Consider the following 18,647-nt stretch of genomic DNA (forward strand, 5'->3'; position numbering starts at 1 on the left):
GCAAGCTGCTTCTTGCCAATTTTATACTTCATTTGAACAAGTTGTTTGACTCTCAGAATATAAGCTAAAGAACTTCAGCAACACGTTATATATTACCTTTTTGGAAGTGTTTTTAATGTGTGTTTGCATCAAACAATCTCTTTAATACTTAAATAAGTTATATAGATATATGCTTGTATATATATATATATATATATATATATATATATATATATATATATATATATATATATATATATATATATGTAGTCGGTCAATAGCTATTCATAGCTAATGTTTTCTCTGTTACGTCATACCGACTGAAAATAAAATTTGATGATTTGATTTGAAACAAATGAATATCTACATTAAATGGCAGGGTGAGCAATAATTGGAACGGGCGAATAAGAGGTCCCTTAACAAGTACAATCCAATATTATGAAGTTCAAATATTATAAAGTTTACATTAACGCCCATCGTTGTTTTAACTGTGGATGAAATATTGACAAAAAATCATAAACGTTGTCGCGAAAATGTGTAATATTAAGGAACAAGTTAGAAAAATAATCGCGTTTAACAGATGTAATGTTGATTCATTTTATTTGTTATTTTATAACAACTAAAACGTGAAAACAGAGGAGAGAAGATTTTTTCCATTCGCTTCCTAAATAGAGTAAACAGTACCAGATTTCAGGTACATTCAACAGCAGCAGCGGCCATTTCACTCATATAGCTGGAGATGTAAGGTGAAGGTTGCCCGCCGTACCACGTGATGATAGAAAATAGCCTAAAAATAGCATTACCAACGCGAACCATCTCCCATATGTTAATTGCCGAATTCTCGCTTTCTTGCCATGAGCACACTTAAAGCCTGTTTTGCAATATGTGTTTCCATAGACAGTTGATATAAGAATCGTTTATATTTTAAGCAAGTAAATGACAGACATAATTATATATAACAAAATAATGTCACAATCACACTGCTTAGTGTGTCACTCAATTTAGTGCGTTCTTCTTCTTTCAACAAACGAGTGACCCACCTCGCCGAAACCTTACACATGCTAAGGATGTCAGTCAGTATGTGATTGGAAAACGAGTGATCTGGACACCGTTGATGATTCATGTTTCCGTGACGCTAAGCGTTGAAACTACAGTGATACACATCATCAGTATACCGGATATGACGTTGAAATTTTGCGGTAAACGTCATAAAAGCTTATATTGACGTCAAGTGAATTTTATTGTCAATGCCGTTATGTTTAAATAATATATATTTCGGGTTTACGGTGATGACTGTTATAGAAATTATTCAAACTGCTCCGTAACGCCTGACATCCGTTGTCTAGGTAGCATATATTTAAGTACATGCCAATATTATGAATATGTTTTTATTGAAATATGTTCATTAAATTATAGTCTGCTTACTTGTAGACTTTTTTTCAATAACATGTTTTTATCAATAGTAATCATGGCAGTCCACGAACCTTTCGGGTGACCCTCGTACAGTTAAAACAAACCTAGAATTATTTAATTTGATTTGTGGTATGAATGTCAACGATTTGTCAGTCCATTTATACTTATGGTCCATAAATCTGTTATGAAAATTAGAGTGAATATCGAACATGTAGTAGATTGCACTAATGAGCTGGGTGATCTGAGTCTACACTGGTTGCAAAGAAGACCATCAATCGAGAGTAGCAGTCAATATTGTTGTGCCCGGATCTTTTGACACTTCATGAAAAAGCTTTTGTGGAAGAGATCTGAATTTTAAGGTAAAGTTGTTATTATATAACCTGATAGCATTTACTTTTTACCTACCCGAAATTTATAAATATTGACATATTATATTAAACGTGATTTAATTCTATACTAAACCCATTCAGTTCAGAGCATGTTTCGGAGGTTAAAAATATCATAAAATGACTCTAGATTTGCTTTATTAAACAGAAACATGCTTGTTTTATATCTTCCTTCGATGTTGCTGTTAAAATGCATTTGGTGTCCTCACCGCTTGGGCCACGTTATATCCATATCTCTTGCATTTATTGATCGTAAGTTTCTGTACTTGCACAATGTCATCACTTTTGTCATTCCGCGCAACCGCTGTTTTAAGGTCAAGAATAGTAATGTATTAGGTGACTCATTCTTTTGAGTTATTTACGTGTTCATGCTAAAACTTAGCGCTATGTTCAGAGCATTTCTTTGCATCAGTAGCGTACGTTTTTCAAGATGGCTGCCATTGATTTCTTAAAACATTCTTTTTGTGGCCGTCACATGACTGCCATTCATTTTGTTGGCACTGGTTGGCAATATCAACGTTTTGGGTGGCATTGCTACATTTTCATGGCAGTAGCGTTTCGTCAACTTACGGTTGCTGTGTGAGTATAAAAGCGCTACAATTGTCGTTGGCAGACAGTCTGAGTCAAGCATATGTTTCGTTGGCAGGCAGTCTGAGTCAAGCATATGTGTCGTTGGCAGGCAGTCTGAGTCAAGCATATGTTTAGCAGAACCACGTTACGTTCGATAAAGTAATAAACTAGCGTTTTAAGTGAAATAATAACGATAGCATATATATTATATATATGTGAAAGAGGTCAGTACAAGCGGTAATTTCAAAATGATTAAAAATGAAAGATACACGTACAATCGTACAACACCATATACTTGCATAAACAATTTCATTTCAAAGATGAATACATAAGATAAATATTATATAAATATCAATCGTCTACAAGAACAACCTGATGCTTTATAGTCATCAAACTTCACATCCACTAACAAAGATACGCTAGGCCAGAGTAAAAACCAGTATGAGAGATAAAACTTCAGCACAATTATGAATTGTTAAACGCTTTTGAAAACTGCACACACCGCACTTAAGTTACGATATTGAACAAAAATGTACATATGCCATCTATGATCACTATTATCACATATATATAGCACTATCAAATTTTATGCGTATAAAAATAATTTACATGTATGTGTTTGAACTGTTAATGTGTTAAGGTCATCAAACTATTTGAATGGTTGAAATGCGCAAAATCCATTGTCATGGCAATGTGATGTCACTTGGGGTTTGCCATGTCTGCCATTTTTTGCGTGGATTCTGACGTCGGCCCAGTCATCCATTCAAAACAATACAGTAAGGTGTTCTTAACGCTATAGTTTCTACCCATTAGACGATGTCAACACTGCCACAGAAAAAAACTAAGTCAACTATTCACTCACAACAAAGCAAATGGTCCCAAAAACAAAACATGTGCCAGCTAAAGCACCTGGCTCAGGGCTATACCATTTAAACATATAACCCCCGGGGAGACGGCAATTATTTTCATCATATATAGTGGGGTGTCTTTCTGGCTAATTTGCACCTATAGGTGGTTGCCAAATTTTGAAATTTGCTTCGGATCGGGGGTGTCGAAATCAAAATCGCATATGATGTAAGGGTGGAAAATTTCAGACCGATCGAACAGAATATTTGTGTTTTCTCCCTTGATATAAGTTTTTCGTATTTTGGAATTCTTCGGTGTCTTTCGTTGAGTCTGATCACTACAAAGATGGCGGATTTTGGCGGCTGCTAGACGTCCAGGGTCTTGGAACGCCCTTGAAGAAAGATGGTTTGCCTTTTCTGCAGAAAGACTGAAGGGTAAGTTTTCGATGTGATGCTAGTTATTAATCAAACGCTGTCAAATACAATTTATCAATAAAATCATCGTTGACTGATACACTGTTGTTCGTACAGAAATCGTACGTTTTCGTACCAGTTTGAAAAATGTGCGAATCGTTTAATTCTGATTTAACAGTTTTTAATAACCTCTGGCAGCTGTAAATAAACGAATGAAAAGGTAAAAATGTTTTTTTAAGGTACTACTGTAGCATTACTAGTGAGTTTAATACCTTGAACATTTCATGTGTAATTGAGAAACTAAATGGACCCTAAAAACTAATAAAACATAATATATTTAGCATCGAGGTGAAAAATAGGGTAGGTCTGTAAAATAATAAAAATCTTCTTGACAAAAATCATATGACCTAGAGCTTAAATATTTGGTGTCTAGCATTGTCTAGTAGGCCTCTACTAACCAGAAAGTCTATTGGTCCTCTCAAGAGATTGTTTAAAATATGCCCTTGGATAAAAGCAAATCCCGTCTGACTTACTCTTCTTGAAGCGCAGCAATGACATATGGACCTGTCAACATTTTGTACAGTTTAAAAACAAAACAAATATATTGTGCTAAGATGACCTTTACTGTTACCATTTTTGCAGATATTTGAACCATTTAACTGTTATGATCTTATCTAAAACATCTCATAAATATTTAAGTCTTCAAATACATACATAGATTATTGCCACAAGTACATGATCACCAGGTGAGGACTTAAGTGCAACATTGCCCTCTTGTTAACTTAATCCACCTTGCAAATGTTCCTTGTGCGGCCATTGTTTACCAGGTTTCCATCGAAACAAAATAAGGAATAAGGATGTCATTGGCAGGAAGTGTGTTTCTTGGTGTAAAACAGGAAGTTTCCATTCAATATCTTATTAAAGTTAAGATTGTCATATTGTTATGGAATTTGGCATGTAGCCAGTTCATATACTTATCTTTAATAGGATGCCTTTTGTATTTGTTGGGTCAAAAGATTTTCGCTCCATACTGTATGTATTTGTAAAAAATGAAATACAGTGATGAAACTTAGTAAATAACATTTCCATGTAGATATTTTAATTTGAAATGTATTTGCAGAACGTGGGATGAAGGTTAAGGTCATTCTTTGTACATAAACTGTTTCTTAACAGTTGGAAAAGAAAATTTAGTAAATATTTGCATGTTTAAATTTTGTTTGTCTTGTTACACAGGGACTACCTCCTTGGAGTAAATAAGGTGAATGTGTATGAAGAAGATTTTGTAAAAGCTCAACCTCTAGTACGCAAGAAATTAGATAGGTTTCTGAATAAAAAATCCTTAAAATTGGTAAAACAGAAGACCCCAAATATCAAATAGATGGAATAGTTATTAACAACGAAGAGAAGCGTTACAACAGGTGTCCATTACAAAGATACACTAAAAAGACATGGATCCATTCGAAAATCACAATAGTAAATATCAAAGAAGAAGGTGAAAAACTTTTAACATTTGTAAGTGAAAAAAAATGAAAAAAAAGAATAAAAAGAGGACATCTAGAACTGCAATCTAAAAGAAACCTAAATGAACTTATAGATGCTCATAAAAGACGAGTTTTTTGATGACAGAGGTAGATACTATCGGGAAGAATTGGGACACGAGCTTATAGTGAAGGCCCGCCAAAATGAAGGGTGAGAAAACCACGCAAACGAATTAAAGAAGAAAAAGAGTCTTGAATCGTTGGATGGCACGACGTTGAGAGCACTCCTGATCCTCCAGATAATGACGCCACGAAAACTGCCCTGGGAGAAATCAACAATAACAGATCATTAGAAAAAGAAGCAAGTGAGGACATGGAACATGACATGGTAGAACAGGTTCTGGCAGAACGGACATGGCTGAACAGGATATGGAAGAACAGGTCATTGCAGAACAGGACACAGAACATGACATGGCAGAACAGGATACGGCAGAACAGGATACGGCAGAACAGGATATGGCTGAACAGGATATGGCAGAACAGGTCATTGCAGAACAGGACACAGTTGAACAGGATATGCCAGAACAGGATATGTTAGAACATGAGGGATGCATCACAGACAATGAAAATCCTTCAGAGGAAACAAACGAGTATACATTTCCAGCTCATAAACAACTGTAACTCTCTTTCAGGACAAACATCGAAATATAGGCAATCATGTCAGCTATGTCTCAATATCAATGTGGTGTTGCGAGTATTGAAGAGGGGTCGAGTACCTGTTTGGGTATTTCATTTACCAAGGTCATATAGTTTTTCAAATGGAGGGTCTCTTAAAAGTCACAGAAATGCTTGTGACCGTACACCAGTGTGTAGCTACTATTCAGGATGAATGTAACACATGGCATGAACACAAATTTTGTCCTTCCTTGCTAACTGAAGAAATATGTCGAGGAGAAAATACTGAAGGAAAAAGAAACTAGTACATTGACTGTTTCAGGATGGTTTGGAGTCTGCAGAAAGGAAAGTAGCCATTTTTACACTTAGACCAGCCAAATATGTCGTCCTAATAGAAAAAGGAACTCAGGTCCTTTGTAATTCACACATCCACTATCAAGCTGACACAGAATTTCAAACTGAAATTGAAAAAGGCAATGGAGTTGCAGTTCTGTGCTGTGAAGATGTAAAATTTTCGAAGTTCCTGATGCGAGTATTGCAAGATGATCAAATGTGATGGAGAAGAAGGTCAAGCAACATTTCTTGTTTCCAAAAAACTAGGCACGAACTGTTTACCTTTGTTTTATACAAAGGCAGACATTATTTCCTTATTCCTTGCAATTTACACTTATTCGATTCAGCGAAAACGGTTGGGCTTTTGGCCAAAAATGTCAAGGCATTGGTTCATACAGATGTAGAAGTAGTGCAAACGCCTTAAAAATATCGGGAAAAATTCGCTATTTTGACCATGACTGGGCAAAAAGTTGGCGAAGACTCTGGCCATCACCACATATCAATTTATGACGGTGTGTCAACTGAAAGAATAAACATATATCTCGCAAATTGGACCAGTTGAAATCACTCAAACACGAGTAAAAGGAGAGAGAGCTTCTCTAGTGAAAGTCCACAATTTCGTGCATTCATAACCAGACTTCTGAAAAATACAAGAACATCCCGACAGGAACTGATTTTCAACTGCAGATGCAGCCAGAAATAAATAGAGAGGGAACAAATATCGTCCAATGAAGTAAAGCAGATTGCTAAGCAGTGTCTGAGAAATTGAGCTACTTTCAAAATGGTGACCATTTTTGAAATCTGAACTTTAATTTTCTTTAGATCGTAAATGGCGTCTGACACTTTTATTTAATATCCTGTAGTTAAAAATTTGTTAAAAAGTCCCAAAACATACTTTGGTCATACCATACATTATTCAATACATGTAAATACGGGCTTGAAGACAAACGCGAAGCGTTTGTCTGTACAAGCCCTCTTACGGTTTGTACGTGTATGCAAGGGACTACTTCTTTTTTGCCGGAGTGATAGGTATTAAAAATTTGGGCACCACTGAACCGTGAAAATGAGAACCAGAAAAGCTCGTCATACATTGTTCATATAAAGCGCGTGCATGCCGGCAAGCAAATTGTACATGTTTAGGGCGGGGTTTGACATCCGTTAACCAATGAAAATCAATACGGAAATACCCGAAGTACATGTACAATCCACCTTCGGCACTTCCATAAAAGGAGTGGAGAACCCATATAATGAATACACGTCTAAAGAGTACTTCTTTTGACCGGAAATTATACTTCATTACTCTGCAATAATAATACAAAACGAACAGGGTTTGTCATAACAATTGTGTTTTTACCCCACATCTTAAAAAATACCGTTTTTAGAAACCGGATATCTAAATAATTAAGATAAATGTATTTATGCGCATTTTACGACAGTTGATGTAAACAATGATTTGCATATATCAATATCATGATGCAATAACACGTATTTAACGTTGTTTTCACGGTGAGTTGAACTAAGAATTATACTTGTTTATGTAAATTCAATCGTTCATACGTTGCTGTTTGGACACCATAATGACAAAACGTTGGTTTTTACATAATGAACAAGCTAAGTTGATGCAATCGATAACCACATCATCAATCGATATGACCTTCAAGTCATAATTTATGACTCATCACTATCGATGCCAAACTGTTAACTGTGAGTCTGAGATTGTATACTTCGTTTATTGTATTGTAAAATTAAAGTATTGAATAAAAATGTTAACACTTTTTATTGAAAATCATTGTGCATGACTATATGGTAAACCTGAGAAGAAAATTGAGCGTGGTGTGGGGCTCAGACTCACGACCACAGGAACACTAGCACGGGGCTCTTGCCAACTGAGTTAAACGGGCAGCTGGTTCCAACTCACACAGACTAGACTCGTCCGTCCATTAAAGGGGCTGTCTCACAGATGATAAAATCGCGAAAAAAATGAAATTGTCGAAAAATATCATAAATTTGGCATCGATCTTTGACACAGTCCCTTTAACCATTAAGGCGACATGTAGGCACTCCTGCTATTTTACTGCTGCCACGATTGTGGGTAACCTGAGTGTAATTATGCCCAGTTTAAAAATTAAAAATGTTTATTGAATTAATATTTTTGTCATGGCGGAGTTGGGCATTTGACTCGCGAATACTTAAAGCGATAAAGATGTATCAATGAAATTACAGAAAAACCACTTCAGCACAAATAATGAAATCAAATGTTTAGTAATTCATAATTTGATTTACAGGGGAGGGTTCGGGATGGGTTTCCCCTCCCGACAACCATCAAATTTGGCATGTTTGACCTGGTTTCAACAAGCATTATAATGTGAGTATTATAGATTATGAACCCGGGGAGGTTTAAGCATAAAAGGCAGTGTTTCTTTTTGGCAGAATTACATGAAAACATATCAGAGCTTACAGCGTCTTACCGGTGATTTTTTTAACAAGGTTTTCAGATGAAATGTATTGACATGTCTCGCTTAAACTGGCACATATTTCCGCACAGATTTTCTTTATGTAAAAAAATAACCTCTTTTCAAAATTATTCAGCTGAAGGCATGTATAAGCATGCAAGACAGTTTAAGACAAAATCTTTCCTACAAAGTAAAAAAATGACATTTAAGTAATTAATTATCTAAATGGGGTGGGTTCGGGAGGGGTTTGTCCCGACCCGACAAGCAATGTTAATAATACCTTTTTTTCTTCTGCATATAATCAGAAAATGCGGGGTCATCAGTTCAGCCCAAAAACAGTGGCGGTTTTTGCAATATTTTTCAGAAGTTTTTAACAATTGCTTGTAGATCACTGATTTTTCTTGAGGCAGTGTGCAATTTACTCTTCCTAACAGCTGTTTCGACTTGAGATAGAATATGGTCGAGAAATATTTTCTTCTCAATTTGTTCTTAAAACACAGTCTTCTGTATATGAATTAATTAAAAAGGGATATTGTTTATGTAAAATTAACAAGACATTTACAATGAGAGCTCTAATATAGTAAAGCATAGGCATAGCAAAATTCAAAACATTTTTATTAATATTATATATTATGCTTTGTGGTGATTTATAGACATTTATAAACAATAGAAACAATCTTTCACTGTTTCAAACATATTGAGATATTTTTTTACTGTTTGAAATTTCAGCCAGCTCTCAAATAAATATTGGATCATATAATGGAAAATTGTATCCAAACTGAAGTATAAAGTGAGTAAGTTTGGTCATATAAGCCCATTGATACTGTTTGTTCAATTCCTAAATGAATTTCGTTCATGTTGTTTGTCAATCATTTCTGGTGCGGCTTTGATAATAATATTATTTTCTAATGAAACTGCTGACTTGTATTAGTCTTTGGTCTGTATTGTGCATCTATTCGCACATTTTGTTTGCTCTTTTAAGCAAACATTACATTAATTGCAAATTCTATAAGCAATTAATCAAAACTTACTATACATTTGATGCAGAATGATGTTATATTTTTGCACCACTCAATTATAACCACGCCCCCCCCCAGGTCCGGGGAATAGCCGGGACTTTGACTTTCAGTCCAGCCAACCCGGGGTAAAATCCCCGCCCTGCGGGACGAACTGATGGTTTAACCCCGGCCAGATGCCCCCGCACCTCCGCTAAAATTGGCGCTATGGCAAAACCACCGCGGTCACCCAGCCCTGCGGGGCCACCTGGAAAGTTAAAACACGGCCCTTTTCCCCGGTAAACCCCCGGACCTGGGGGGGGGGGGCGTGGGTACAATTGACTGAAGCATTAGTCTGCATATGATTTTCAGCTTATGGACAAGAAAACATCTACTTCAACAATCACAACAACACAATGAGATCCCTATTTTAAAGAAATAATGCCACCTTTCATTAATTCATTAATCAATTCTATCAACCCTTCATATATATTCATTAATTCATTCATTTATTCAGTTTATACATTGAAAAACTTGACATTTCTTAGGCAAAAGAAATAAAAAAGTGAGCCGCTTTCATCAAGATAAGAGCCTTTTCCCTTCATGCATTAAAAAACAACCTTAATTCATTATAAATGTCTTAAAACCCCTAATTTATTGCTTATTGCAATAGCCAGCCTGGTTGCTGTAGCCACAGAGAAATTTCAAGGACAAGAACCAGTGCTGATCAAAATGTGGTCTCGTGTGGTTTCCCATACCGGCTCTCGGCAAGGATTTCCGAAAAGGAATACCGTCTCCAAGTAAGAAGAAATTCTAAGCATGTCTGGTTTTAATCCTTTCAAAATGCATCTGGGTACTCAATAAGATGAGATTAAACTTTGAGTTGTTAAAAACTGATTGCAAAATGTCCAAAAGACTATATATTTCATAAAATTTGTCCTGAAAATCCTTGAATTCATTAACCTTTGTGCATATTTATCACATTGATGACTACATAAAAGGTTGTGTATGCCTCAAATGGTTACAGGCCTTTTTCAAACTTTAACAGTAGTGGCAGATAGTTTTATTAGTGTAAAACATTGCTTTTGTGTCTTGCTTGCAGATCATGATGTGCCAATAAGCTCCAGTTAGCTGCGGCTTCCCCGGCTGTAGTCCTGCAATCTGAATCCAGGAGATGCAGCTCTGAATCCAATATTTCAGAAGAATGAAGATGTTAGTCAACTCTGTAGTACTTGTTTGTGTGTAAATGATTCAAAAGAGTGAAATTTATAGCAAATAAGCAACTTATTGACAATGTTGAAGTGCTGTATTCTGAATTTAATGCCAAATATAGCCTTCAAAACAGATACTTAAAGTAAAAAGTTTTTAAAAATGGGCATAATAATGCTATCTCTGCATTTTCTACATCATGTAGCCACCTCAATAATGAAACACTAGCAGTTGTCATGAATCTTTCAGTTTTGGTGGGGTTTTTTTCCATTTCCTTTGTTGCGCCATTTGTCCCAGAAGCATACAAATTGGCATATAGTGGTGTTTAGACTGTCTATAAACACATGATCACTAAATTTCTTTTGTTAAACTGAACAGTTCTGTTACCTTTGTATATAAGTGGACCAGAAAAGCAAAATTTTGACAAGTTGAAGCATTTCAGTTTGGCTCTACCCCTGCGAGAAAAGTTCTAGAACTAGCATCAAGTTCTTGAACGTTCAAGAACTGTTCTAGAACCTTAAGAACTGTTCGAACTACTGTTTTTAGTTCTTGAACTGGCGTTCTAGTACACAAATGGTTCTAGAACTCGGGTTCAAGAACTCAAAGTTCTTCAATCTTGTTCAAGAACCTTTCATGTTCTAGAACATCAGTTCTAGAACTAAAAAGTTATTCAATCTTCTTCAAGAACTGTAACTCAAAGAAAAAACAAATTATTTATTTTGTAACGTTAACAGTTAAGTGATTTTGTATTTCCTTTTTTAAGCGAGAGACTGAACAGGTTAGAAGATGACTATAGATCTCTGAGGCACATTAATACCGCAATCTAGAAGAGAGAATGTCTAAGCTAGAAGGAGTCCTGAAACCCAAGCAGAGCCAGTCACCCAGTGGACTGGATTAATATTAAAATAATAAATGAAATTAAATCAGGTTGTGCTAAATGTAAGATAAGATATAAGGGTTAGTTTGGATTCTGGTTACATTATTCATACATGCTATTCTGTGGGTCGATGGGGGACAGGCCCTTTTGTACTCTGTTAGTAGGCAAAGGGCGGCTGGCCCATTTGAAGCTTGTGGGAAATATGCATTTTAAGGTTCCAAGATTACATTTAAACATAGCTTTTCTAGTTGTTAATGTACCAGTCAGACAATTGTAACCACGCCCCCCCCTCCCCACACCGGTACACCAGGGATTGAGAGGGGATGTTTTTACCTTTCTTGTTTATCAACTTCGTTTACAGAAGATTTTTTCATGAACGCAAACAACTGGTTCTAAAATATTTTTTGAATCGGTTAAGAAATAGTTTTCTCATACAACTTCTGTTTTAGTGACCATGCTGTACATATATAACTGATAGGCATTTATAGTCGTTTATATGACTTTTAAACTTCACAATGGACTTACGTTTTGTTTAAGCAAATGTCTGGAGTCTTTGGTTTGCCATGACGTCAATGTACCAAACAGTAGTTTTTAATCTCCACTATTAGACAGCGTGAAAATGTAACACATTGGCTGATAGCTGGTAAGATCATTAATCTATGTGATTTCTATCCTCTAGAGCAATTCAAAGTCCATTAGTTGTCTTAATCACTGACAAAATGTGTACAAACAACTGAATAACAACAATAAGCCGCCATTTTGAATTGAACCGGAAGTACACTTCTGCAGACGATAATGGATGAAGCTTTCAATTTTTGTGTCGTTTATTTGACCACGATGGCAAACTGGTGAGTTTTTACCTATCACTTGTAGACTATTGTTGAACTAAATTGGTTTTGACTCCTTACTTAATGTACAAAATTATTCAATGACAATATAAAGTGACTGTAATTTCTGGAAAGAAATGTCAATCGTCAGTTTGAATTTTCTTTTAATTAATTTAAATTCTTATAATTAAATATTTATTTTTTTTACAAAAAAAATCATAAGCACTTAATGCAATTTCGTTTCATCGCTTTGAAATGGTTTTACTTGTGTAATACTTTCATTTGATCGGAAAAGAGACAATTTAAAGAAGTCGTGAAAATATGTGACAGTTTAGACTTAATGATTTGTGACTGCATTCATTTAATGTTCTTGGGTGATTGGGTAAAGAAACCATGTGTTACTCATAATTGTTTATGATATTCACTGAAATATTTGTCCATTTTAGACTCAATGGAGACGAGTAATACACAACCAGACCGTTCAAGTGAGGATGTTAATTTTCCCTGTTTCCGGTACGCCTGACCCCTGATCACTTGGACACCGTACAGACCCCCAACCCACCAACATGTCCTGTACAATTTCTGCAGGTGTTCACTTGTTTATGACACCAGAGTTATTGGTAAGGATTTGAGTTAAGATAATTTTAAAATTTATGAAGTTTTTTCTTGTCATGAAAGCGTCATAGTGGATTTTAATGGAACCAAATATATATTTGACAGAAGTGAGTGTAGCTGTAAATACAAAGTCGTACATTTATGGGTTTTTTCTGGGAGGACCCATTTCTCTCAAACATAGCCATTCTACTACGAGAACAATGCCTGTTAACTGTCATATGACTTGACAGTAGATTGCAAATAGTTTACTTTTACTTTGAGGCTTATGTAAATCGCCCTGTACCTACAATTAATACTAGTGAATTTGTTTCAACTGCAAAGTAAAACTTCAATGTGAACAACTTAAAATCTCATCAATTCTATAATCTTGAGTTCAAATAATTTACAATTGGCCTTATTTAAAGAAAGAAGACTTTATTTTAAACTTGCTTCTATTATTAAAATCTAAATTCAATGTCATATATTTTTCAGGGAAAACGGACTTAAAATAGAGGAAGACAACTGCCATTTGAGAAAGAAAAGGAGTACATGGGCGATACATATTACTGCACTGTGCACAGTATAGAATCAAATCATCTACCAACTCCATGTTAGTTGCTGTGGGCATCAACATTGATACAGATGCAATAATGGAAACTGTTCAAAAATAAGAGTTACTCTATCTTAACTAATGCAGAAGTAAAAACCGTTCCTGTGTAGTGAAGGACTTGTTTACACTAACTAGATGCTAAAAATTTTCTTGCAAGTTGCTGTGATTAAATAAATTACAAACTTACACATCAACCCTAAAGAAGAACCATCATCATCTACAATGATGTAATCATTTTGCAATGTGTATATACTCACAACAGTGTTATGTGTTATAAAAAGTGGAAGTGTTATAAATGGACGACTCCCTGACAAAACCATAGAACTGTCATATTTTCTAATGATTAGTCTTGTTTCATTATAACTTCTTAAACCATTATTAAAATTTAATGAATTAGTTTTATAAATTAATATGTGTTCAATTGCATTACTTAGTTTTTTTAATTTCAAATGTTTTTGTTCTTTAAGATTTTGTTCTGTAATGCTGTTGATTAAGCCTGGAAGTAAATATGTTGTAACATGTAATATGGATATTGTTTCTAATTAATGTCACAGATTCTAGTGGTATTCCACTAAAAGTTTACCGCTGGTATACCACTGAAATACCATTGGTATACCACCAGCATACAGCTGGTATTCCACTGACATTTTTACTGGGGTATTTCAGGCAATTTGTTGTTCTGGAACTGTTCTAGAACTTGGGAGTTCTTCAAGAACTAATAGAACAGTTCCAGAACAGTTCTAGAACTTGGAGTGCTTGAGGACAAATGTTCAGAACTAGTTCTAGAACTAGAAAATGAGATCGAGCTTGCAAAATGTCGGACTTTAAATTTTTCGCTCCGTTGTTTTATTTTCTAAACAGTGATAAAACGTACAAAAAAGTTGTTCTAACTGATTTGCATCTTGTGGTGATTAGAAGTAATTTGTGTATAAGTGGATTAGTTTTAAAATGGCAGATAAACAGAATAAGGACAATAAAAAAAACAAAAGCTGGCGCCAAACGATCGGACAAAGCGCACGTAGTGGGAGGGGTAAGTGGGCAGATTTCGGACAGTAGTTATACCCCACCCCAGACTCAATCGCAGCCTCAGACTATGCTGAACATGCAAACTATGCAAAGTTGTAACCCTAGTGTGCAAGGAAATACTCAAACAGCAAGTAACTATTTTCAAAATTTCCCCCAAAACTGCTCATACCCATCGCAAACCCCCTCGCTTGCCCCACCGCCACCAAACAACCATGAACGATCATACGTCATACGGAGGTGCAAGTAATCATCCAAGTAACTATGGACAATATAATACATACCATAACATGTATGGACCGCATGCACCATCCGCCCAAGGGAACCCTGATCCAAATGTCACGCAAAACGTAGGTCCACCGGGGTTCGCACCCCCCGCCTATCAGCAGCACCTCCAGAATGGCAACTCACAATCGGACCCAACCACACAAATGCTCATCGGATTGATGCAAAAGATGGACTCTAGATTACAGATCATTGAGACAAATGTGTCCAAAATTGACTCAATCAAAATTGAAATGTCGGCAGTCAAGTCAGAAGTCACTAGCTTAAGACAGGACAACAATGATATAAAATCCGCCGTGAAGGAACTGGAGTTATTCCGACATTCAATTAGTGATTTCATTGACGATTGTAACTCGCACACTCAAAACTGTAAAATTCTAAAGACATGAAAGCACTACAAACTGAAATATGTGACAGTATCCAAACACTAAAATCCCAAAATGAAACACAAAAAGGAGAAATCCTGGATCTAAAGTGGAGAAGTATGAGAGAAAATCTAGTCTTCGTAGGTATTCCAGAAAATTATCTAGGCGAAACATCAAACACAAGTAATAGCACTAATGTACACGAACAAACACTGCGAAAATTTCTCACTGAATGTATTGAAAACGACAGCAATATAAACACAAATGAAACCGTTAAGGTCAAAGATATTCATTTCCACCGTGTACATCGAACAGGAGGCCCGCCCAGACCTGGACAACCGAGACCGATAATTGCAAAGTTTGAGCGATACAGTGATCGTGAGGCGGTCCGTGATGCAGGAGTAAGACTTAACCAGCGTCGCACAGGGATGTATATAAACGAACAGTTTCCTCCAGAAATGGAGGAACGTCGCAGACTTTTATTCCCCGTCATGAAACGCTACAAATCAGACCCAAACTGCACAGAAAAATGCAAAATAGTCCGCGATAAATTGTTTGTGGGAAATAAACTATATGATCCAGTATCTGATATGCTTGGGTGGCCGAAACGAAGACAGCAACAGCAACAAACATTTGCCCAAAGTGACAACAGAACTTTCAGAAACGGACAGATTCGGAACAAAGGCTCGTTTCGACCCCTCCCCCGTCAGGAACGCGGGGACCTAGACTTCACGACGCCCAACAGATATTTACCACTTACTGAAAATGATGCCCTAGTGAGAAATAAAACCCTATTCAGATCTCCCCCCCCCACCCCCCTTGAAGAGACTTATGTAAAACGCCCCCGCGACGAAATTGACCAGACGAGAAGTGAGGAGGCCCTCGTCGGACCTCAAGAAGACGACAACACAGAACACGAGATAATCATGGAGACGGTGACAGCTAGCGGCTAGGATCTACCGGAGGAGTGCTCATCTAATGACTGTTTACGTAATAGTGATACAAATGGTAGTCAAAATATAGGTCAATTTATTAATCTTAGATTTTTGTCATTGAATGTTTGTGGAATCGTATCTAAACAAATTAATCCGGATTTTGTGTCGTTTATAAATGGTTACGATATAATTGGGTTTCAAGAAACAAAAACAGATACATTAGACAATGTTGAGCTCGAAAATTACTCTATTCTTTAAACACAGAAAACACATTGCAAGAAAAAAGTCCGGTGGTATTTGTATAAGTATACGTAATGATTTAATGCCATTTGTATCGATTATTGATACAGACTGTGATCTCGCATTGTGGTTTTCATTGTCTGACAAGATCACCGCTATCGGCGATATTTTATATGGTGTTGTGTATATCCCCCCAAAAAACTCTATTTATGCACCTGAAGACCAGTTTTCGCTTTTACAAAATGATGTTGATTCTCTTTCTAGAAAATTTAATAAACTATGCATATTTGGTGATTTGAATAGTAGAACAAAAGACTTGGAAGAGTATATTGCCCCTGATTTTGACATTTTTCATGAAATGCAACTTGACGATTTGTTTCAAGAACTAAACTATGATAGTTATTTCTTTAACCAATCGCGTATAAGCCTAACAAGAAACAATTGTGATAAAATAGTGAATAATTACGGATATAAATTAATTGATTTCATTAAAGCAAACAATTTGTTTATTTTGAATGGCCGTACCCCAGGCGATTTAAACGGCAGTACGACTTGTAAATATGTAAGCGCTGTGGATTATTTTGTGTGTAGTCCAACTTTGTTTGAGAATGTTGTAGATTTGTGTGTCAATGATTTCTGTTGTATGTACTCTGATGTTCATTGTCCTGTGAATGTTACGTTTGGTTTTAAGTGTAATGAGATTGTTGTTAATGACAAACATGACACGCCCCAAAAAGTGAGGTCATGGGAAAATGATAAAAGCGACATTTTTATTGATAACATTAATAAAGATAAAATAAATTATATTGTTAACGAATTAGAAGCGTTGCAACAAACGAATAATATTAATATTAACAATATAAATGATATTGTCCATGAAATAGGACAGTTATTCCATGACAGTGCAAATGCTAGTTTTAGCACTCGCCAAGCTACAATAAAGAAATGTTTAAACAAAGATAAAGCTTGGTACAATAAGGAATGTAAACATTCACGGAAAAGATTCCATAGAGCTAAATTTTTGTACAAATTACATAAAACTGAAGTTCATAGAAATAATCTTAAAGATAAAAGCAAGAGTTATAAAAACACATTGTCTAAAACTTATAAAGGTTATCAAAAGGCAAATGCAGATAAATTGAAGAAAATGAGTAAATCTAATCCAAAACAATTTTGGAAATTTTTGAGCTCTAATGAATCTAATAGCTGTAACGCAACACTAGGCGAAATGTATGATTATTTTAAAAATATCAACAGCGATTCAAATGCTCATGGAGATGGCGAAGGTAATGAACAAAACATAAATAATACAAATGCAAATATAAACATTGATGACAATATGCTTAACGATGAAATTTCCTTTCAAGAAATAGAAATGGCAATTAAGAAACTGAAAAACAGCAAAGCGTCAGGTGCAGACAAAATTGTAAATGAATATTTGAAACATTCTTTCGATCTTATGAAAGATATGTATCATAAATTGTTCAATATTGTGTTAAGCACAGGCATTATTCCAGATGATTGGACTGTCGGTGTCATTAATCCTATATATAAGAATAAAGGAGACGTGTCTGACCCGGCCAATTATCGCCCAATAACGCTGCTTAGTTGCTTCGGGAAGTTATTTACATTGATACTTAGACTTTTGAAATTTGTTGAAAAACATGATCTGATAAGTAAATTTCAAGCTGGTTTCAGACCTACGTTCTCGACAGTTGATAATATGTTCGTATTAAAAATGCTTATAGATTATCTGCATGTCTCACGCAAAAAGCTATTCTGTGCGTGCATAGATCTGAAAGCTGCATTTGATTCTATTAGTAGAAGTTTGCTATGGTTAAAATTAGAGAACTATTGTATTCATGGAAAGTTTTTTAATGTTGTAAAAAATATGTACGAAAAGGCCAAAAGTTGTGTTCGAGTAAATGGAACATGCTCGGACTACTTCCCATGTTGTATAGGGGTCAGACAAGGAGAAAGTTTATCCCCCTTATTGTTTTCGTTTTTTGTAAATGATCTACATGACTATTTTCAAAATAGCACAGTTGTTAATGGCTTGATTATTACAAACACGACGATGATCAAAGATTAATAGATTTCTTAAAATTGTTTGTACTGCTGTATGCTGACGATACAATTAT

This window comes from Mya arenaria, chromosome 5 (genome assembly GCF_026914265.1).
Source record: "Mya arenaria isolate MELC-2E11 chromosome 5, ASM2691426v1".
NCBI lineage: Eukaryota > Metazoa > Mollusca > Bivalvia > Myida > Myidae > Mya > Mya arenaria.